The sequence below is a fragment of the Girardinichthys multiradiatus genome, chromosome 8 (assembly GCF_021462225.1).
Source record: "Girardinichthys multiradiatus isolate DD_20200921_A chromosome 8, DD_fGirMul_XY1, whole genome shotgun sequence".
In the NCBI taxonomy this organism is placed as follows: Eukaryota; Metazoa; Chordata; class Actinopteri; order Cyprinodontiformes; family Goodeidae; genus Girardinichthys; species Girardinichthys multiradiatus.
This window is the reverse complement of record NC_061801.1, coordinates 42,135,437-42,158,746: the sequence shown is the minus strand read 5'-3', so window position 1 is coordinate 42,158,746 and position 23,310 is coordinate 42,135,437. Positions and strand designations below refer to the sequence as shown.

Here is a 23,310-nt window from a genome sequence, read left to right as displayed (position 1 = left end):
TCTCCAGTTGCATCTTCACTTGACTTCTTGAGACACACAGGTGGAAGGGGGAAGCAAAGGAAGCATCAGCATCTTCTGATATGGTTGAAGGCAAACATGTAGAAGCAGAAGGGTCTAGGGCTGAGGTGGAAAATAAAAAATGTGAGGTGTTACTGGACAGCTGTGGGTCCTGTGGGTCAAAGGAGGGTGAGATGTCTGTTTGGCTGTGAGCAGGAGAGGAGGATGCTGAGCTTGTTTCTGAACTGAACCTATTGAAGAATGTGTTCAGTTCATTGGCTCTGTCCAGACCTTCATCGGTCTGATCATCCTTCTGCTTGAAGCCTGTGATCTTCTTCATCCCTGTCCACACATCTCTGATATTGTTTTGCTGGAGCTTGCTCTCCAGCTTCTTCTTGTACACCTCCTTGCTGTCTCTTATCTTGACTTTAAGTTGCTTCTGTAAACTCCTCAATAATTATCTGTCTCCCTCTCTGAAGGCTCTTTTTTTCTTGTTAAGCAGGTCCTTCAGGTCACTGGTGATCCAAGGTTTGTTATTGGGGAAGCATCTCACGGTTCTGGTGGGGATGATGTTATCCTCACAGAAGTTTATATAGTCGGTTACACACTCAGTCATGGCATTGATGTCCTCTCCATGTGGCTGGCACAGTGTGTCCCAGTCTGTAGCCTCAAAGCAACCATGCAGAGCTTCTTCAGCTTCCTGTGACCATTTTCTCACAGTCCTCTTTATTACAGGTTGCCTCTGAACAAGGGGCTTATATTTCGAGCAGAGAAAAACAAGATTGTGATCTGATTTGCCTAGAGGAGGTCTTGCTGTAGAGATGTATGAGTCCTTGACATTTGCATAAAACAAATCCAATGTTTTGTTTTCTCTGGTAGAGCAGCTGACCAACTGTTGAAACGTTGGAAGTGTAGCAGAGAGTGAAGCATGGTTAAAATCATCAGAAATTGCCACAAAAGCATTGGGCTTTTGTGTCTGTAGCTTAGCAACAACTGAGCTGATGGCATCACATGCAGTGTCAGCAACAGCGGAAAGTGGAACGTAAACTGTTACCAAAATAATACTGGTGAACTCTCTGGGTAAATAATATGGACGAAAACTTACTGCCAACAGTTCATCTGGACTGCAGAGATGACACTTCACAGTAACATGTCCTGGATTACACCATCTGTTGTTCACAAATACTGCTAGTCCACCTCCTTTACATTTGCCGCTCCTCTTTATATCTCTGTCTGCTTGTATGGTTAAAAAGCCCGGCAGAGAGACGCTGGAGTCTGGGATATGATCCTGCAGCCATGTCTCAGTAAAACACATGATACTGCATGCCGGTACTCTGGCTGGGTCCTTTGTAGGGCTTGGAGTTCATCCAACTTGTTTCCCAACGATCTCACATTGCCCATCATAATCGACAGAAGAGATGGTTTGAACTTCCTCCTTCTCTCTCTTCTCTTAGCTCCTGCTCTGCATCCACGGCATCTCCTTTTCAACTCATCAGGGATTTGGGGTTGTAGCTGAAGTATTATTTGAGCTTTTGAGATATTAATCAGCTGCTCCCGGTTGTAAGAAACCACCCCGTTGCCATGGCAATGCCTCATAACAAATGTCCAAAAATAGAAAGTATTAAGAAAAATCCTCCAAGCTGCACAGCATCCGACACTGGAATGGACAGTCATCCAAAAAAAATCAACTGTACAAGAGGAATAGTTCCCAAAAAAGAATAAATCAGAATCAAAAGTAACAGAGTTACTCCAACCTGCTGCCACCTTGAACGGCGCAATTCATTATCATTATTTATCAGGAGCCTAATATTACTCAGCTTTTAACTCAGACTCTTCAGAATCTCCAGTCATATAATTTAAACTCATCTCTGTTGTTCTTTCAGTTCCTGACCTGCAGGATGGTTGGAGAGAGGAGTTCAAAGTTCAAAGCTGCAGCTTCTCTGCTCCATCTCCCGTCCATAAACACCAACTAATAGGGCAGCATGAATCTCCCCAGGGTGATCTGCTAGTTTTAACCTGGAGCTGGAGCCTTCAGTCAATGTGCTCAGTCAACGCTGAAGGCGGCAGAGTCAAGTTTAAAGTTAGAGGAGACAGAGGCCTGAGGTAGGTCCTAACAAAGCTGGACTGTGTGTCTGCTGCCCTCAGAGTCGTGAACGCTCGCTGTGTTCAGGTTAACACAGCAGCCTTTTCTCTGTGACATCTCTAAAGTCCGCCTTAGACTTTAAACAGAGCTGAGCGAAGTTACCTCCACGTGCTTAAAGAAGACTGTGTGGTAAACAGGACATGAGGTATTAGCCATATGAATTAGTAGAGGTCAGGAGCTCAGGGACTGAGGTGTTCAATAACCTGGAAGTGTGTCAGAATAGGAGGAAGAGTGAAAGACGTCCCAGAATTAGTTTCTTTTCTGCTCCATGTTTTCTTCTAGCATCCATCATCCAGGTAGTTCTTCCTTTTTAATGTCACAACACTGATGGTTTACCGGGCCCAGAGAGGAGGAGTGTTTGGAGGAAGGTGGAGATGTTGATGACTGAGGGTAAGGTTCTAAAACAAGGAAACTGAATCCTTTCCTTTGGTTCTTTGTCCACTTGGAAACGGTGGAGTAAATGATGGGACCAAAAACGTGATCATTAATGGTCAAATGTTGCCTGGTTTCCTCCTGAATCATGTAGTGAGTCAGTAGAGTAAGACGTCTGCACAGAGAGACAAGACTGTCCCATTCTGCAGCTTGGGATTCATGTTCAGCTAACTCTGGGCTGCCCTTCGGACTTGATGTTTGATCCAGAAGGTTGTTCTTGGTCCTCAGCCTTTTAATGTGGGAGGAGCTTGTTGAGGCTATGGAAGATGACCTGCAGCCTGTCTTGAAGGGATTCTGGAGAAGCTTGAGATGCATTTTGCAGAGGAAGCTGTAGCAGAGGGGACAGAGAACTGCCTCTAAAAGGTTACAAAGTGTGTGATCTGCTCAGGTGGACAGACAGGTCGGGTCTTCAGGAAAAGCTCCCTATAATTCCAGGTGATGACAGCCTGAAAGGTTTCAGTTCTTCTCGTCCACACAGTGATGAAATGGAGCAGATCAATAACGTTTAGCCCACAGCCACTGGGACCAGTATCAAGGCCAGCGCTGCAGGGTATCAGGGTCCCTTTAACTCGGTGGTTCTGCCCCTACTTTGAAAACCTCTGCTCCAGCTGGACACCAACTGTGGCCCGTTTTTTCTCAGTTGGTCTGATGTTACAGCATGTTACTGTTGATGGTTGTGCCTAGGGACCATATTTAACAGTAAGAATAGTACAGGTATAGTAGAGTGGATGTTCGACTGCATGCCATCAAGCTTTCTGCTTTGTCCTTTTACACAACAGAGAAAATCAAAATGTTTTGTTCTACCGGTCACAATAAAAGGGATAAATGAAAGATATTACTTATCAATATCACTTTCAAATGAAAGAAACCTGAATGTGTCTAAACTGTTGTCATTTTTGTATTAAACCCTGTAGGAAAGCAGATAAAGTTTTAATCTCTGGACAGAAATCTTCTGTTTTACTTCCTCTTAGCCCTAAAAGCCGCAGAGAAAACAATTCAGTCCAGCAGGGGGAGCTATTGTAAATAGTTTAAGTACATTTCAACCATCCAGACTCTGCCTCTGCATAGCAACAGGAACATCTCAATAATCTCAATCTCAGTAATGTTTTGTATGGGTTTCTCAATGAAATGAAAATGATGCTAAATGTTTAACAAACAGGAAACAAATGAAACAACAGCTCGATCTGATCTGTGGCTGATTCCAGAAACATTCAGTCTTGTTTAATTAGGATCAAATCTACTGTTTTCACGCAAACATGTTGTATAAAGAGAATTAATAATTTAGGTTTGAAATGATGATTTACAGATGGTCTCATAAGTTTACATACCCAAGCAGAACTAAAGGTATTTTGATCATCATTAAAAAAAATGAATTATAAAAACACTTTTCTTTCTCTCATGGTTGGAGTTTGTTGAATGAAGTCATTGTTTTCAATCAACTGTTTGCTTCTTCTTTTTTTCTCTTTTAACTGTGTCCTGTCCAGTAGAGTCGCTCAGAGATGTCTGAGTGCCAAGAAGAAGCCCAACAGGTTTACTTTCACAAGTGGAGCATTACGGCTAACGCTTTAATGCTCTGCCTGACACATATGACAAACTTTATTAGAAACTGCTTCGGGATTGTTTCAATTGCAATGAACACGGAAATGTAAGAAAGAGAGAGAGGTGGGGCAAAAAGGAAACAGGGAGAGAAGGAGAAAAGAAGAGAGGAGAGAAAGAAAGAAAGAAAGATGAAGAGAAGACAAGATACCAGAAGATTGCTTCTACACCTGCAGAAACATAAAACAACAGCAATGTTAGTGAAAAGTGGATGATGGATGGATGGATGGATGGATGGATGGATGGATGATGGATGGATGAATGCAAGATGTATTTGGTGGTAAATGCGGCTCAATATAGAACATCTGTGTGTCAGTTAACACCTGAATCCAAACAGTGTGAGCGTCCTCGTGTATACAAGGTTTCTCCATAAAAATATGCAATAGTGAGTGTGAAGAGCCACAGACCTGGACCCGGGACAGATACTGAGGAGATCCGAACCATAGACATCCAAAGGCCCCCAGAGCGTAGGAACCCCAGGAGAACTTCCGCCGGGACTAACGCAACCCCCCCAGAGAAGAGCAGAGGAGAGCACCAGGGGAACCACCCAGCTGCCACAGTGCAGAACCCCCAGAGCAGCTTTGAGCCTACAGGCCCCACCGGCAGCCGTCTACACCCGGGGCAGATTCAGCCAGAGACCCGAGACCCCGGGGCACATCAATCCCCAAGCAGAGGCCCGACCGAGCCCAGGGGTCCAGACCCTGGCGAGCAGCCACCAGGAGTGAGCCAGCATACACCAAAGCACCCAGCCCCGGATACCAAGAACCACCAATACACCAGTGGGCAGAGACACCAGCCACCAGCAGAGAGTGTGACAGGGAGGAAATCAATCCCACATTTGATGGGGGGCCTAAGCTGATCCAGGAGAGAGAGCAGCCAAACACCCAACCGTTTGCAGAAAATAGCCAATTGGCTCTGATATACCTTTAGAGCCTTTTTACAGTATCATGTATTCCCCACTAATATCAATGACTTAAAGGATCTTTATCTGCTCAGATGGAAAAGTTCCCCATTCCTCTAGCTGCTGCAAGTTCTTGGGCTGTCCTGCAGGGCTGAGATCTTTTTAAAGTGTCTCAATGAGACTGAGTCCTTCTCATCTTTGCTCCTCTCTAGATGAGGGATGATGGCTGCGACCATAAAACTTTGCTCCAGAGGTTTTCAGGCTTGTGCTGCTCGGAGCATTGTTAGCGGGTGGTTTTCTTGTGATTCGACCATGTGGACCGTTTTTCTTTAAAGTGCCTCCTGATTATGCACCCTTAAACAGACACACCTCTTTTCTCTGAGTCCTGCATGCCAGCTGAAGCTGTTTGTGGTTTTTATTAGCATTTATTGGTTGGTCTACCTGACTGTGTCTTGGTTTCAACAAGAGTCCTAATTTTCCACTTCGTACATAGAGTTCAAACACTGCTGGTTAGCATCTCAGGTTCTTGGATATGGTTTTAAACTGTTTTCCTTTTGTGTAACACGCCTGCAGCTATGTTCTCTCTGGTCACTGGACAACATGTTAGCTTTGGATCTGAATCCAGCAACATCGGTGCAGCATGGAGAAAACATGCAGGAGTCCGTCAGAACCAAACCATTCACAATGAGGACAGTCGCCTTCATTTTTCAACTTGTTTGTGTGTCATCAGGCAGAAACCTCCAGCAGAACCAGAACCAGGCTCAGTGTGAGCGGCCAACTGCCACGACCCACTGGGGGTTTGAGAGAACATCAAGTTGATCCATGAATGAGGCAATAACCTCAGTCTATGAATGCTCATATTCTCCAAGAATGACCCGATCCAGCTAACAGAAGGAGATGGAGGGTTTGACAACTTTTGATTACCATCTAATAAAAGTTCATGTTTTATTTCTTACGGTCTCTCCCAGTAGAGCCAGAGCATCTCTGTCCTCCAGAATCTCACGGAGGCTCTTTAACAGGTCCCTGCGAGTTGACCCACAGAGATCTGCAAGTGGCTCCAGAACCTTTCCTTTGATGGTAATATCTGCAAGAAATGTCCACATGTCAGCATGGCCACGAGGGTCAGAAAGTCTTCCCACCTGAGCCATGGATCTCTGCAGCTCTCCCACAGTCACCATGGACCTCATGGTGGCTGTGGGAGATCTTCTCTTGTTGCTCATCCTCATCAATACTTTGTGTTGGAATCACAAAAATAACAATAAAATACATTTACGTTTATGGTTTCAAAGTCATAAAATGTGAAAAAGTTCAATGGGTTGAAATGAAAAATTAACTGGACAAACAGAATAGAACTGGGAACGTAAGCTGAGGTTGACTGACTAAGTAAATCAACCTATTATTTTGAATAATAGGCCTTCTGGACTTCTGACAACAGGTGCTGATAAAGTTCTGGGACAGGTTTTCCTGATCTGAGCACAGTTTAAGGATCCTTTCAGATGAAATCAGAAAAAAAAACCAAATGTATGCAAGAAGGAGGATAATAAAACAGGAAGCAGTGTGATGGTTGGGGCTGAAGGCAGATTTTCAGGCTTATTAAGAGATCCCAGTCAGTCCCCTGATGGGTCCCATTCTGGACAAGAGGAATAATCACACCATTGTAAACCAAACTGTATCAAAGATAAATAATGAATCTGTCCGTTAAAGATTCTTCCTTCGTTCACCTGTATAAAGACCTTTAACTGAACCAACTTATATGTCAAAGAAACTATGGAAACTCCAGAACTCCAGATCCGTTGGATCAGATGGTGAATTAGTTCTTCATATCACAGGTGGCCTGACATCCTATAATAATCACCCTGTTTCAACCAGTGGAAATGTTGGCTAACAAAGCTAGCTAAAACATGCCGGATTTATAGAAAGATATCAATATTTTTAAAGTGTTGCTGGAACTGTGGAGGAGGTCACCAGAAGTCTCCAAGCTTCCATGAAGCCTTCAGGTTGACAGCCATTCATAAACTGCTGCTTCGTGTTTTATCCCTGCAGGAGTTTCTTCTGTGAAATAAACCATTCGATCATTTCAGGAACTCACCATCAACCACCATGAAGGCATGTGGAAGAACCTCTTTCACACAAACCTGAGGACCCTGGATGTGGTCTGTAAATATAAACCGTTTAGTGAATTAAAACGATTCAATTAACTATAGAAACAGTTTGATATTTTTTGATCAAATAATTAATAAAATATTTCTTGATGACATTACCCAAAAATAGCATAAAAATGTTCTGACTGATTTGTTTGCAACCCGATTAATTAGTTGCTGATGCCACACTGCTGTTTTATTATGGAGCTTCACTACTGACCCAATCACAACCATGATGACTTAATGCCACATGGTGACCATTGTGCTGTTCTTCAGGTTCTAACCAGGAGATGTGAGAAGAGGCAGAGGAAAACAAGCTGGAGCTGCTGCAGATCAGAGAATCTGTCAAACAAACTAAGCTGTGTGTCAGGATCTGGGTTTGTGTTTTTGGGCTTGCTACATGTGCTCATTCTCAGGTGGTGCTGGAGCTCTCAGGTGTTCTGGGTGACAGGTGTGATTTATTCCACTGATTACCAGGAGGAGTACTTAAGCAGGAGGCTGCCAGCACTTCAATGTGAGAGTGTTTTGCCACAGTGGTACAAGCTCTAGTCACACTCCAAGTTATGCTTCGTTCTTCGACCTCGTTTAACTTTTTTTTTTTGCTCCTCTGCAGATTTTGAAAGCTTAAGCTTTGGATCTATGTCACTGAGTTTTCTGGACTACGTTTCTGAAAGTTACTCTGGATGATGAAGCCTGTCTTCGTTCTGATGGTTCCTATCCTGTGATCTACCTTCGTTTGGATTTGCATCAAGCTGGCAGCTTCCTGTTCTCTTTGTCTCCTGAATCAAGCCACAAGCGTACCCTGTCCACCCTCCAACGTAAACCACCGCACATTGAACTTGTTACTGTAACCTGAGCTCCACAGAACAGCACCAAGTGAACTCTCTACGAATATACCTGCTTTAGACCTGGATCCTGAGTCTCATTCCCCCTGGAGATCTGACCATCATAACTCAGTAAGCCGATCTCAGTATTAAAATAACTATTTGCTCTTGGTTTCGTTTTTCCCTCCGTTACTCGTACTCATCCATTCTCTTCACTTCTCTTCTTACAGTGAGATATTTCGTCCGTTCCTTTCCTGACTTTATCCTCAATAAACAACCTTTTATTTTACTTCCTCCTCCTGAGTTCTCTGTATGTGGGTCTGAGCTATTTTCGAACATAATGACACTGACTTAAAAATCACTCAATGATCTGGTGAAAGTCCAAAACCAGTTTGAATGTGTGGGACCACAGTCCTGTTGAAACACCCACTTTTAGCCAAATTTCTACCATTCAAGTTCTGATTTGAGGCTGTTTCACTTGAACAGCCCCACAGGATTCAATTCAATTCAATTCAAAGATACTTTATTGATCCTTGAGGGGAAATTAGAAGTCCAGTAGAACCCATCCAAACATACATCATGACACAAGACAATGGGGGGGGACGGGTCACCGAGGCTTTGCTGCCAACTCACAGGCGCTGCCCTTGTTAGATGAGAAAAGAGGCCATATTAGGTAAGTAGAGGAAAAAAATCATATTTTACACTTTATCCTCAGCAGGATACAGTTTGAGATTGTTAAAAAAAAAAACTCAGAACAAAGAAGCAACAAGTTGACAAAACATCATCATGCCGGGAACGGTGAAGGTGGTGTGAGGGGTGCATATGTTTATCTGGAGCATGTGTGTGTGTGTAAGTGAGTCCATGAAGCACTGTCCCAGAGACCATTGTCCTTGATGGTACGTTGGAAGGTTCATCAACCGGCCACAAAGTTCTGAGCAGGTCCACAGATGTCCTCATGGAAGGGAGGGAGCAGAGGGAGCAGAGCGTCATTGTTACATAACTTCCAGGAGAAGTTGAAGATAACCAGCCATCAAGGCCGTGCAGGGGAGCCAGATTCAGAAAAACAATAATTATTTGGGTTAGGCTGACTCTTAATTTTCCGTCAGCTTTGAGAGTCTCGCTGGTTCTTCTCAAAGGTGAATCCAAACAGCCAAATTCCTGGTCTTTCTGCCAGATCCAAGCGAACAACTTTCTCCAAGATTTATCCCATTTCACCCCTGAGTCCAGGAACCGCAACCTGCCTGTGATCCTAAAGATCACATCCAGTCTGCGATTCAGCTCACGTAACATCTCAGTCTGAGTGTTGATCGCTCTGAAGATCCCATCATACATGCCAGGCAGCCTTATAATGACCAGAACAGCTGCTGACATTCTCCAAATTTCTCGATATGCCAGGTAACCGCTGACTCCAAAAAGCAGAAATCCTGATATCAAACATCCAATTATATACACATCTTCCACATCCTCGACTGACATTATCGACAAACACACAATCCTCCACTTCTGCCAGGAGTCCATCGTGTATCCAGAGAAAAATGTCCCGTCCGGGCAAATGGGCTCTCCCGACCCGTCTTCTTGTCGAGAAAATTTGATCAATTGCATTGAGAGACCAGCTGACCAAATCCATATTTTGGAAGAATTTGGAAGATATGCAAAAAGAGGCTCCAAAAAAAAGACAAGACACAGAGCTGAAGCAGGGCAGATATGGGAGGGGTGCGGGAGACAGAGAAAAAGCGTCCTCCTCCACCGAGAGCAGGAAAAGAAGCCTGATGCTACCACCACCATGCTTGACAGGTGTTCTTAGGTTTGACAGCCTCATGTTGACTCAATCTTTGTCTCCTATCTGAGCTACCGCACTCTGTTGGCAGTTAGGTGCCAACAGAGTTCAATTAAACTGTAAATCTTAAATTTGAAAATCAAAATCTCTTGTCCACCCTGGATTGTGTCAGCAATGTATTCAATCCTGTCTTGTTTTAACTTAGGATCCTGTTTAAAAAGGAGTATGCACCACTTTAGAGTGGAACCACTTTGTTTCTCTTAATGATTAAAAATTGTTTCTTGCCGTTTTCCGGCGACTCATCAATTAACACGTTCCATTAAACTGTTTTAAATTGTTAAAGCATCTTTGTGGGAAAAGCTCGCTAATATACTTTTCCTCCCTTTTTCTTATGCTTGCCAAGCAGGGAACTCATTTTTTCATGATATCTCAGGACCTGTCCCAATTCCCACCCTACGCCCCTCTATGAAGTGTTTACTTTGTACAAGTGCATGTAGGGGTTGAAGTGCGCAGGTTACAACCTGCAAAATTGGAGAATTGGGACAGTAGAGGTTACGTCATCGACTTGCACCTCTGCACCGTAACTGTAACATCAAAAAGGGCGGGAACCAGCGCTGTTTTCACAGTCTTGCTGCTAAAAAACTATTTAAAACTGCAACAAGCAATTGTTTTGAGGAGAAAGTGCAGGAAGCGAAGGAGGCTTAGACACCTCCTTAGACTCTCCTTAGTCCCGCCCCCTTTGTGCCCCACATCCGCCCTTCTTCGAAGCCCGCATCGAAGCGGACTTCGCCGAAGTATATTACCCACAATTCACTGCTGCAGATGACGTTTTGAGCAAAAACCAATCACAACCGTCAACGTAACCAGCCATCAAATCAGAATAATAAGAACTGCGTAAACTTTAGACAGTAAGCCGACAAATATATTTTTTTACTGGTTTTCCAGGCTCAACATTGTAAGAAACCAGTGGGTTCAGAATGAGTCTGGGCAGTCATTAGGTCATAACACTGAAGTTAACTTTCAAACAAACACTGGCGCGGTGAGAGTCTGGTGTATAAACCTCCGTCGATTCCTGCACTTTATTCTCCTCAAAACAATTACTTGTTGCAGTTTTAAATAGTTTTTTAGCAGCAAGACTGAAAACAGCGCTGGTTCCCGCTCTATTTGATGTTGCAGTTACGGTGCAGCGGTGCAAGTCGATGACGTAATCCCTACTGTCCCAATTCTCCAATTTTGCAGGTTGTAACCTGCGCACTTCAACCCCTACATGCACTTGTTCAAAGTAAACACTTCATAGAGGGGTGTAGGGTGTAGTGTGGGAATTGGGACAGCACAACACTGTGGACACACTACGCACTCGAACCCATTAACGGGAACGCGCAATTCAGGGACACAAGGGTGGAAGTGCGGGTATTGGGACAGGGTCATTCTTCCGCTTCTCACACACTTTCATACGCTCTGGCCAACCAGGCGGTACAACACCGTTTCCTGGTCCAAATGAGAGCTTCTTTGTTTATCCGTCCGACACCAATGCTTATTCAGTGAGCTAGCGTCCATTAGCTTAGCATCTAGCAGTCAAAGTCCGTCAGTGAAATGTGTCCGCCATGTACTACTTCCGCTAGTTCACCGTTATCGACTCACACATTCACAGTGGCCAGCTGGTGTTACACTTTTATTTCTTTATATTCTCACAGCTGGTTACTAACAAGGATGCCTATTTGGCTATAAGGCTATTTGGCCTTATAAGAAGGCCAGAGAGCTATTGAAACTCAAGGCTTCACCCGGCAGGATTTTTCAAACTTCTTAAGGAAGTTACTGGACCCAACAAACCCTTGCCGTTTTGTGTACCTCATTCAGGGAGGTTGCATTTATAGTGCGTGAGAGGGAGATTGTAATATATTCAGAGGATCGGACTGACAGCGCTACAATCGCACCGCTATCCCACACGTCTTATTCCGTGTTCAAAATCACACTAAAATCATTCTGAATTATTTCTCTGCCTCCAAGGCTACAAAACAAATCCAGCTCACTCAGAACCAACACCACAGCCAAAGTGTTTTTAGGAGGAAAAACATCTCACCTGCTAGTTTGCGGCTGCAGGCTGTGCTGTCCTGTTCGTCTGTGGGCCCCTAGCCAAAAGTGGAAATCCTCCTCCGGGGCCCAGGCAGAAACACCAATTTGTCCGAGCTAATGCATCCTCTTGGCGGTCAGACGCCTCGGAGCTCCCCCAAAATCATTTCCCCAGAAGTGATCCCACTGTTTGCAGCAATTTCTTTTTTAAGAATTGACTCTCAAACAGAACTAAACTTTCAACACTTTTATGCTAAATAAGGGAGAGGAATGGTTACAGAGATCAGCAGTGAGGTCCCCCTCGTTAAGCCGCTCGATGATCACAGTGACAAATAGCCCTGAAAGAAGGTCACACGTGGTTCTTATGTCTAGTACTTGCTGCAAGGGATGTACAGTCCCTCAGTGTTTATCAGTAAACTGTGTCACCATTGTGTCTATCTCGTAGAGTGTAATAGCAGGTGTCCAACTCTGAATCTAAGTGTTGCTGCAGCAATCTAATCAACCTGGTCAGACTGTTCCACAATCAAACCCTATGTACTAAACTTTATGTCAAACTGTAAATCATTTGTCCTTATAATCTAGGTCAATGATGATTATTATCCTATCCTAAGAAAACTGAAAACATTAGCAGTTATAACCTAACACTCCTCTGACCAGAAACCTTTCTCCAGATGGTGTTTGATTTGCTCATGTCAGCAGCATTGAATCCCAGTCATGATTGAAGGTGATTTTTGAGCAACTCTTCTTTTCCAAACATTCCCCATACCAGATATAGAAGACCCAGCCCACACACACAACCAGCTCTACACCAGAAAAGACAATAACTTATATATACATACACATATACACGTATATATATATATATATATATATATATACACATATATATATATATATATATATATATATATATATATATATGTGTGTATATATATATATATATATATATATATATATATACACACATATATATATATATATATATATATATATATATATATATATATATATGTGTGTATATATATATATATATATATATATATATATATATACACACATATATATATATATATATATATATATATATATATATATATATGTGTGTGTATATATATATATATATATATACACACATATATATATATATATATATATATATATATATATATATACATATGTGATGGAAATTATTTTATTAAGTATTCCAAAGTGTATGACCTTTAGGTTACCTCACTTCTGTGAACATCTGTTAGAGGAGGAAGCTGTAAAAACCATTATCAGAAGTTTAATGGTTAAAACCCACAGTTAGGATGATGTGTTGGGAAGGACAGACGGGTTCCCAGATAACTTTGTCACCTTTGAACCCGAGAAGGGTCTGGGGTCATAAAACACAGACTCTTTAAAGTTGAGATAAAACTGTCATGTTCTGGTATAAATACTGTGTGTAAATGTTGATCAGGACTCTGTTTCACTGACTAACCTCAGTGTCAGGGTCTTCAAACACTGAATGACTTTGAATAAAACTTATAAGACAAAGTCTGGATTTTCTCTTGTTGTGAGTCAACTTCTCTCCACTTTGATAAGAAAATTCCACAACAATTTTAGCGTCACGAACAGGATCTAACGTGCCAGAGGAGACCGCAGGAGGGGACACGGACGCCTGGCCAGCCTGGAGACGTTGTCCTCAGTCCACTTCCATTTTACGGAGGGGAGTTCTGGTGCCCGCCTGCGGCTTCTGGCCGATTGGATCCGAACAATTAGTTTTCAAATATATCTGGGTGAGAAGTTGCTCTGTATGATATAATGTATATTATTATTTTTATTACACATTAACCATCATCTCCTAACTAATTAATTAGGTTCCAGAGTTGCGAGAGGGAGGACATCAGCTGAGGGCCCAGTCACCCTGTAAAGGTATAACAGGGAGGTTCTCATTGGTAACAATAAGATAAAGCAAAACACAGGGTTTTGCGGGTGGTTTTTAGCAATTTTCTACACCTCATAAAGGAGAAAAGCCAGTGGGCAGACGTGCCGCTGAACAGGTAAAAAAAAATGGTTCTGGAACCTTGAGGCATCAGGGGTGTCTCCTTCTTCATACTCTGATTTATAAAATAATGAAAGGAAAAAGTGGGGATGATTGTGTTAAATGTGCTTTAATTTGGAAGATAAGTTTGGTTTTTCACAGCGTTGAAGTTTGAGTGTAAATAAGTTAAATAGTTTAAAAAGTTTCAAGTAAAACAGTTGATGGAAAAATAAAAAAACATAAGAAAAGATTAAAAAGCACAGAGTGCATCAATTAAGGGGTTAAAGAGTTAAAACTTTCCTGAAGGAAGTTTCGTTTGTCTTAAATATTGCGATCAGTCGGAAAAGAAGGTAAAAGTGAAAAGGGACATTAGAGAGTTGAAAAGAAAGTTGTTTTAGAAAGGAGTATAGTTCATGTTGTGGAAGGAAGTGACAGGCAGGTGGACAACTGACTGACTGACTGATAATATTTCTTTGTGCAAAATCTGAACCTATACTAAACTTTTCTTCTGCCTCTCTCACACACAAATACACACATATATGGGATTTGAGTTCAACATCTGCGTTTTTGAGTCTGGATTTTAGAAACCTGCCCTTCTCCATGGCTACTACACCAGAGACGCTTCTCCAGCACGGCCTGAAAGAGAGAGATCTGCCTTCCTGCATGTTGAAAATCGCAGTGTGACTTTCTACAAGAAAAAAAAAACAAAACTCAGAAGAAGTCTGGACCCACTGAGATGGACAACGATCCATGCTGTTTGCAAGAGCCAGAAGAGCGATACACTGGATTTATATTGAAAGCATCTTATGCGGGCAGAAGAGAAACCGGAGCAAAGTTTCTTCTTTCTCCCTCCTGGAGAAGTTAAAGTGGACAAAGAATGATTGAATGTCTCACCAACAGACCTGGGAAGGTTTGTATTCCATAAATCTAATGGGTAGAGACCTCATTAAAACAGGCTTAGTTTTACTGCAGATGGACTTCATACAGTTTCTGACACAGTACTTCCAGTTTGGTGCAGTTTTTGTCCACAAGTGTTAACTGACGCTTATGGAAAGTACAAATTCATTGTTTTTCACAGCAGCTGCTGGGAAGAGGTTATATTAGGGTTTTCTTCCCTCTTCTGATTCATGCAGCGTGTTGATTTATACTGTACCTTATATCAGGTCCTGAAAAAAACTATGAAAGGTTGGTTCTGCAGCTTCTTTTTTCTCCCTTTGGAGAAGGAAAGGACACCTGATCAGTTCTGTGTTGCATAGAAATATTAAAACACTTGTTGTTTTCTAAGATATCACCAGCTAAAAACTTTTAAAACTTTTGAGAGTAATTGGTTTTGTTAAACACATTTTCCTTGGTAAAACAAACCTTTAAAATGAGAATGAAAAATGGGGTTATTTAGAAAGAATCTGATTGGACAGTGGTACCACACAAAAATTAAACTAATCTCATGTTTCCTAAAAGACTCTGCATGAAAAGACCTTCAGAACCGTGGAGTTATTTTCCACCACAGTATCAAGTTTTTTAAGCATGCTTTTTCTTTATTTTAAAACAGATCTGGTTTTTGTTTTTGGTTTTTTAACATAATGTTTGTCTGAAGCTTCTTATGAACTGGGTTAGAAGCAAATATGATCTGAGGTAAATTAGGAGCTGTGAACTAATAATTTTAAATCTGATTATTGTCCAAGCAGAAATAATATATTTAGCCAATCCTTCAATCTCTGCAGAAAGTTAACACCATTGTTCAATGCAGTAGTACTCAACTTGTGGTTCCTGGACTCCTGAAGCCCATGAGCCATAGATTCTGGGTCCATAAAATTATAATATTTAATTAAAGGTAGACCGATTACCTATTAAAATAGATCTAAGCCAATGATGAGTTCCAGTCATTTGGTGACTTTGAAATGCAATAATACTCAACATTTCTACTCTGGGGACACAGATTGGGGTTGAAGAGTTTAGTTTTGGAACCAAGGTTAGGATTTTTATAACAGAATCAAGACAAGTAAAATCCTTTATTTTAGGAAAATAAAAGAAATAAAGACCCTCTTAACAGTAAGAGGATGGTCGGCTCAAACTCAAGTCTCCTTGTTTGATTTCTTAGGGTTTAAAGATTAAAGGAATACATAGGAGTAGAAAGATACACAAGGTGATTTCAGATTACTAAGAGATAAAATATTAGAACATTTATCACCATTTGGATTATTAAAGAGGGGTTCTAGTAATTTTTCTAATGTTTCTCCCCAACTCTCAAAATTTAAATAGGCCAAATTAAAGAAAATTATGTTTGTTCTTTTTGAAACACTATGTGGGAAAAAGTCCAGTTTGGAGACAAGCTTCTTATCTTAATTTCTGATTAAGTCAAACACTGCAGTTTTGTTTAGTTTGGGTATAACATGAAAAGGTCAACGCTGACTTTTCTAATTTCCCCTCGGGGATCAATAAAGTATCTTTGAATTTGAATTGAATTGAATTCAAATACTTCTTTGCATTTAACTTGAAATTCTGGAATACAGCTGCGATCAAATTGAGCCAAACAAAAAGAGAATTATAACAATAACTCTCAGGATTGTAGTTATTATTATAGAGTTACATTACAAAGAATTAGCAAAAGGTTTCAGCATCAGTAAATTTGGATTAATTTAAGAGAAAACTGTTGCTGTGCTTCTAAATACTTTGAGATCTCTTTGGACTATGTGCACTCATTTTTAAAAAAGGATCCTGAAGATTATCATAACAAAATTGATCAATTATAGCATTAAAGATATGGCTGAGAAAACATATTCTGAAAAGAGATTGTTAAAAATTTCTTTGAATTCTTGAAGCTTCAAATTTGTTCATTTGTTTGTCTTTGATGTTTGTGTTTGTTTTGTTGGAATGAATGTTTGTTTATTTGTTGCATGAAACAATAATCCATGTTTAGAATAATGTTTCTAAATCCAAGATTGATTAAAACTTTGAGTTTTCAGGAGAGTTAAGAAGCAGCTTGTTTCTGAGGTAGGTGCATGTTAACAGTTTTGCAGTTTAAGGTTCATTAAGATGGGATGGGATGAAGAAACTGTGGTCCCGCCCATAAGCTGCCAATCAGAGGTTAGTTCTGCCTGACTCCGCCCACCTACCAGGTTGGTTCACACCTGTGTTGTCATGGTAACGCTCAGCACCTCCCTTCCTGAGTTTTAACACTGTTTAAGAAACAATAGAATCAAAATGCTTGTAGTGATTGTTGCCTTAAAAACATGTTTTTTTGTATAATAATTAAGGATGTAGGATGACTTTTAGATTTATGTGTTTTATTACTAAAAGGTTAATGAAATAGTTTAAACTAGTTTGAAGAATTAGTTTTACATACAGAATCATTGGTGATTTATTAGATTGAAAGTTTCCCTGGTACCATTAAAGGTAGCGCCACCATTCAGGTGGCGCTACAGAGACAGTTTCTCCCCCAGACTGTTTCTCTGATGGACTCCATAAACACCTTTCAAACAGAACATCAGATACTCTGCTGGAAACAAAAAAGCCTGTTAGCCTTATTATAACCTGCCTTAATCTGCTTTTGGTTTTATATAAAAATTAAATAAAAAATGGCCACACAGACACATACCTGTTCCTTATATCCTTTGTTTTATTTCCTCTGAAGTTTATATACTTAAAGTCTGTATGCTGTGAGTGCTGGAAACTAAAGTCACATTTCTTGTTTGCCTTCACAACCAGGGCCAATAAATCTGATTCTGATATTAAAGCCAATAAATTTACAGCTGCTATAAAATAATAAAGTATGTAATCACATGAAAACATGATGTAGAACCTGAATCTATGTTCTCTAAACGATACGTTTCTGCAGCTTTGAGTTTAGAGTTGAAGTGCTTAAATGACTTTGTTGGAATTGTTCAGAGTGGTCCAGATCACAGCTGTTGTTTTTTGGACTTTGGCAACCGTTTCACTCATTTTCAGCCCAGTTTAGGTCAGATGGTTTTAACACAAAACTTATTTGACTATAAAGACCATCGACCAAGATGCATCCAACTTTAAAATATAAAAGGTTTGGGTTCCAGTATAAAGTCTTCTTTTAGAATAATAAAAAGTTGCCCTTTGCTTTGAAAGTTGATTCATTCTGGGACTCACACCATAATAGAGATAGCAGTTCCAGTGAGATTGAAAGAGTTTAACCTTAGAGCATCTGGTTACTTGGTTGTGAAAAGGTTTTCTTTTAACTAGCTGCTTTCAGGTCAACATAACTTTGGCAAATTTAACCAGTGTAATAAATTACATTTTCTTGCTGAAAACAGGTTACAAAGACAAACGCATTTACTTGGGATCAATCTCAGTAGGACATGCACGTCTCAGTTTAAACCTATTCTCATTTCTAAGACAGTTTGATGAGCCTGAGTTTATTTTCCAGATGAGGAGAAGAGCTGATTTGAAGCTCCAGCAGCTTCATGACACTCCTTGAGACAAGCACTTCAAGCTCAGGATGAAACACATTCAGGTCTCTTGTGTTCCAGTAACAAAATCACTTTTCCAGTCACCAAAGAAGACATGCCCAGATTAGTGAAAACCACGATTGTCTTTTCCATAAAGACACTCCCACTGTGGGAGTGTTAAGTCTTCCTTCCTCCACCAGGGTGCGACAGGCAGAATCAGGAGCAATCAGTGAGAGGACTTTAGCAGCTGGGACTCTGAAGGTGACAGATTGTTAACTCTGCTGAGGAGTCATCAGACCAACAAACGGTGCTCTGAATCTGCCTTTTTCTAACCCCAGCTCTGTTCAAGCCATCATCCTCCATTAGTGCTCAGCTTAGGGAGAGCCTGCAGCAGCATGGCCACGATGACCTGATGAACCAAAACCAGTTACCTGCCAGTTCCTCTGTGGAACACCCTGAAGTGAGTACAAATTTTAGAGAAAGACTTGTCTAAGCGTCTATGGATTCTGATACAAAAAGTATTAAGGATGGAAAATATTGTTTCATATTTTAACAGTAAGTTTTTTTTTGTTTTTCAGCTATTGAAATGTTTGTGTGTTCAAGGCAGATGACTAGGGAAATAAAAAAGTCCCACATACTCACTTCTGTAGAAAGCTTAACGGAGCATACTTTGCTTTGGCCTCTGATCAAAACCATTGTTGAGGAAAACATGTCAGGCTGAAATTCCCACGTAGAGTTTATAAAGTTGTTTAATTTAATTAAAGAAGCTACTGTGTTTGACATTTTCGATGCTTTAGTGTTTCATAGCAATCAGCATCTCAGAATAGAACTATTGCCACATTAAACGTCTACATGGTTAACAGTTTTTCTGAAATTATTCAAACATTATCTGTTGTCTTGTCCAGAGCATGTGAATGAAGCAGCTGGTCCTCCGTCCATCACACCTACCGTTGCTCTGCCTTAGATCACTGAACAGGGTCATCTCCCATTGCTTCTCTAAGATTAAAGGACTTTGCAGGAGTAAATTTTAAACATGAATGACAAATGCATACATACCTCAGTGTTTGCGATCATGCTGGGCGACCCTGATTGCATTTTGTCTCTGCCTTCTGTCCTGCAGGTGGCGGTATTTCAGCCAACCTACCAAAGCAGATCGTGTATATAAACGTTAGCCAGATTGTGCATTTGTACTATTATCTTATATCAACGCCATAATACTTGTATAAATAGTGCAACGTCCTGTTCGTGTGTCTCACTTTGCTCGTCAATAAGCAAGAGAAAATGAGTCAAAACAAATTAGAAAGTGTCACAAAATGAAATAACTTTGTTGCGCTGTAACTGCAGAGATGAAAAATCGAGAGAAAACCAGACCTCTCTCTCTCTCTCCGGGTCAGAACCTTATATTCAGTGGTGACTGGACTTTAGCTCTGCTGCTGCTGCAGGAGAGGAAGTGCCGCAGATTTCCATGTCTGCTTCCCAGGATTTAGCGGCAGGGTTTTCGTCTGTTCACCTGCTGGGGTCAGCGCGATACAGAGGATGAGGAGTGTGTTTTCATCCAGCTTTTTTCAAGGAACAATCAGATCTGCAGAGAGAATCTCCAGGGCTGACCTTCCCTCTATCCAGGACTTACACAGGTCAAGGGTCAGTTTCTCTGATCAACATAAAGATCACCTCACACCCTGAGTACTCAGCTGCTCTGCTGGAAACAAAAAAGCTTATTTGCACTATAACACTTTTTTTTAAAGTGTTTTTACACATTTTGCTTGTTTGGATTAAAGTTGATGTAAAATGTGAGTTCTGGAAACAGAATTCCTTGTTTGTGCTCACAAACTTGGCCAATAAAGTTTCTGAAAACGCAGTTGTTACCCCCGTCAAGCAGGTTAAGTTTCTGTTGCCGTTTGTCTGTTTAACTGAAAAAGGTCTGAAAGGAGTTGATGCCATGTTGAGACAATGTGTTTATTACGACAAACAGGTGATTAGACTTTGGTGATGATGTGGAGCACCATCTGGGTCCGGTTGCATGTTTTTAATGGATTCCTTATCATTGCCAGACATGGCGGATGGTCTCTTGAAGTTCCCACAGGGTTCCTCATCCTTTCAGCAGCTGACAAACGGTGGTGGAGGTCTGCCCCCTCTGGGTGCTTTTCTAGTTAAATCATGAATTAACTGTGATTAAACAAATTTTTTAGAAAGCTGAGCTCAATTTGACATCCAAACCTAGATTATTACCAGACCTACAGATATAATAAAACATTTAAATAAATAATCATTTAAATAATTTCAATAAATAAAGTTCTGATTCCGATTCAAGATGCTATTATTTTCCTCCACCAGGGTAGAATAATGCAGCAGTTCTGGACCAGTTCTGGACCAGTTGACTTTCCTTTACTAATTGTACCATCTGGTCCTTTAACAGAGCATCTGGTCAGATCCAGAACAGGTTCTCCAGTCTCCAAAGCACTGATCCACAGTCAGGTTCTCTTAGTTCCACATGAAAACGTCATAACTTATGTATAGAAATGTCATCCTCATATCCATCAGATCCCAGTAAAGGAGTTAAACTGGGAGCATTTTCCTCTGGCTACAGATAAGGTAAGTGCAGAAACCAAGAAAATGGACCATGGAGTTCTGCTACTGTCGCTGAGCTCAGGTGGGAGAATGTTAACGGTTGGAGGAAAATCTCAGATCCTAAATGCTGCATTTATAACTGCACGGAATAAAACAAAGGAATGAGAAATATGTGTCTTTATTTCTGCTGTGATGTTTTCTGAATGTTTTAATCAGTAAAATAATTCATGGAGATCATTTTTCTGACCATCCTGGACGCCTGCAGGGAGAATATACATCTGTCCAGCAGGTGGTGCTCTCCTCCTATCTTAGGATCTTAAGGAGAACCACATTTGATGGTGTCACATGACCGCTCTGGGGTGACCCTGAACTTTGACAGGTCATGAGAACCTGGACTCCAGTTGTCCTAAAGTGGGTCACAATAAAACACTGCTCAGAACCTGCTCCAGGTCAGGATGCTGAGGTTAGATTCATGTCAGGTTCAGGCCAGGTCCGGTTGCTGAGGTCTCAGGGTCCGGGTCAGGAACCAGCAGACAGGAAGGTTTTCTGTCCTTCAGCAGGTTTCTGTGAAGTCCTCCTTTAACTCCAGTGGATACATCAGGGTTTGATAAACAGGCAAATAATGGAGAATAATTGATCAACACTTTAGGTTCTTCACCACGGACCCATTAGTTCTGATGTGGTCTGCAGCACATCTGATCCTGACAATGTGGAGTGACCTGTGAGATGAATCAGTCTTCTGATGTGTTTTATAATTCATGAGTCATTTCAAAGACAGACACTGATGCTGTGATTTTTGTTCTCAGACTGATCTTGATGTTGTGCAGCAGCAGCATCTCTGTGATCATCCTGTTAGACCTGCAGCACAGAACGGGTCCAACCGGGTCCCAGTCTAAAGCTGCAGGAGAATGTCCATCATTTAATCTGATAGAAAATAGCAGATTTTTAATGTTTCCACCTGCTAAAAAAAAAAGCTGCTAAAATGTCTGCAGACCCCACACACCCTGCACATAAACTGTTCAGAGTTTTACCTTCAGGTGGCGCTACAGAGCACTGTTCAGTAAAACCAGCTGCCACAGAGACAGTTTCTTCCTCCAGGCTGTTTCTCTGATGAACATTTAACAGAGTACCAAAGTTGCAATTCCACCTTGTATATGTGTACATTGTATATATGTATTTATGGACATAAAGATATATGCAGAATATATCTTATAACGCAATAAATAAACCCAGAGAGCAAAGGGTACCGGAGTCAAATTCCTTGTTTGTTGTATGTACGAACTTGGCAATAAAGCTGATTCTGATGATTCTGCTGAAAACCTCTGGATCTCCTGTCTGAGGGTCATTATAGGTTCAGTGTCTCAGTGTTTCAGTTCAGAGACCTTTCTCTCTGCTCTACACTGCTGATTTCAAACTGTTGCCACATCTCATTATACATAAAGAAGCTCTTGTTTAGATAAAAATGTGAGGCATTATTACCCTCTGGCAGACAGTGGTTTTTATTTCCTATATATTTCTACCTATCTCTGTAGGTTCCTGTAGGAGCAGACCGTATTTTAAATGATAAATCTCTGGTTTTGACATTCAGAGCGCTGCATGGGCAGTCTCCTCCCTACATCTGTGACTTGATCCAGCCTTAGACCCCAGCCTGTAGCTTGAGATCCTCAGAGCAGAACCTACTGATGGTTCCTGGCACTCGCTTTAGGACCTGAGGAGACAGATCCTTCCAAGCTTTTGGACCAAGACTGTAGAATGAACTCCCCCAACACTTGTGATCAATGGACTCTGCCGACGCTTTTACAAAGCAAATCAAGACATTCTTTGTTAAACAAGCATTTTAAACTCACTGGTGCCTGGGCTGCTGTCCCAGGACTGTAGGTTGATATTGTTGTTATTGTTGTTTTTATGGAGGACCGATCCTGCCATACTTAAGAATAAATATAGAAATAAATAAAGGTCTCAATAAAATAATTCATGGGCCAAACATTAGCTAAAAATATAAATTAGTGTGCCATTAAATGCAAAAACATAATCAAAAGAAGAGATTTATTAAATTATTGATCAATGTATCAATCTAATATACCCCCGTTGTATTTTTTTACCCAACGGAATTCCCTGAGCCTATTTATTTCCATCTTTATTGGTCGCCATGTTGTCTTTTCCTCCTCAACGTGAGGAAGAAATGTAAATCCGAACAGGGCGGGACTGAGACAGAGGGGGCGGTTCTTTGGACCAGCGTCACCACCGCAGCTTCTCTCCTATTGGCTGAGGTCCAGCTTCCAGGAAGTAGCTGCTGAGCCTCCGCCTGGCTCTGAAAAGGAGCTAGCATAAACGGCTAACTTAACTTCCGTCACGTTGCTGAAGAAGTCAGGAGTTTGTGGATTTGGTGGTAGATAGCGCTGTTAGTTGGGATAGTTTACTGT

General features: G+C 41.2%; 2 long non-coding RNA genes across 3 annotated transcripts; one reads left to right on the top strand and one right to left on the bottom strand.

Annotated features, from left to right (window-relative positions):
• Positions 1 to 6,057: 6,057 nt before the first annotated feature.
• LOC124872159 lies at positions 6,058 to 7,601 on the bottom strand. The gene is made up of 3 exons (XR_007039208.1): positions 7,431 to 7,601; positions 7,159 to 7,224; positions 6,058 to 6,153 (listed from the first exon to the last, which is right to left on the bottom strand). It is a non-coding gene; the product is annotated as an uncharacterized LOC124872159 (long non-coding RNA).
• A 10,862-nt stretch (positions 7,602 to 18,463) lies between these two features.
• On the top strand, positions 18,464 to 20,177 carry LOC124872156. Of its 2 annotated transcripts, XR_007039202.1 has the most exons (3): positions 18,464 to 18,580; positions 18,658 to 18,779; positions 19,225 to 20,177. It is a non-coding gene; the product is annotated as an uncharacterized LOC124872156 (long non-coding RNA). The 2 variants fall into 2 exon arrangements; XR_007039201.1 differs by lacking the exon at positions 18,464 to 18,580 and having other exon boundaries at positions 18,587 to 18,779.
• Positions 20,178 to 23,310: the final 3,133 nt, after the last annotated feature.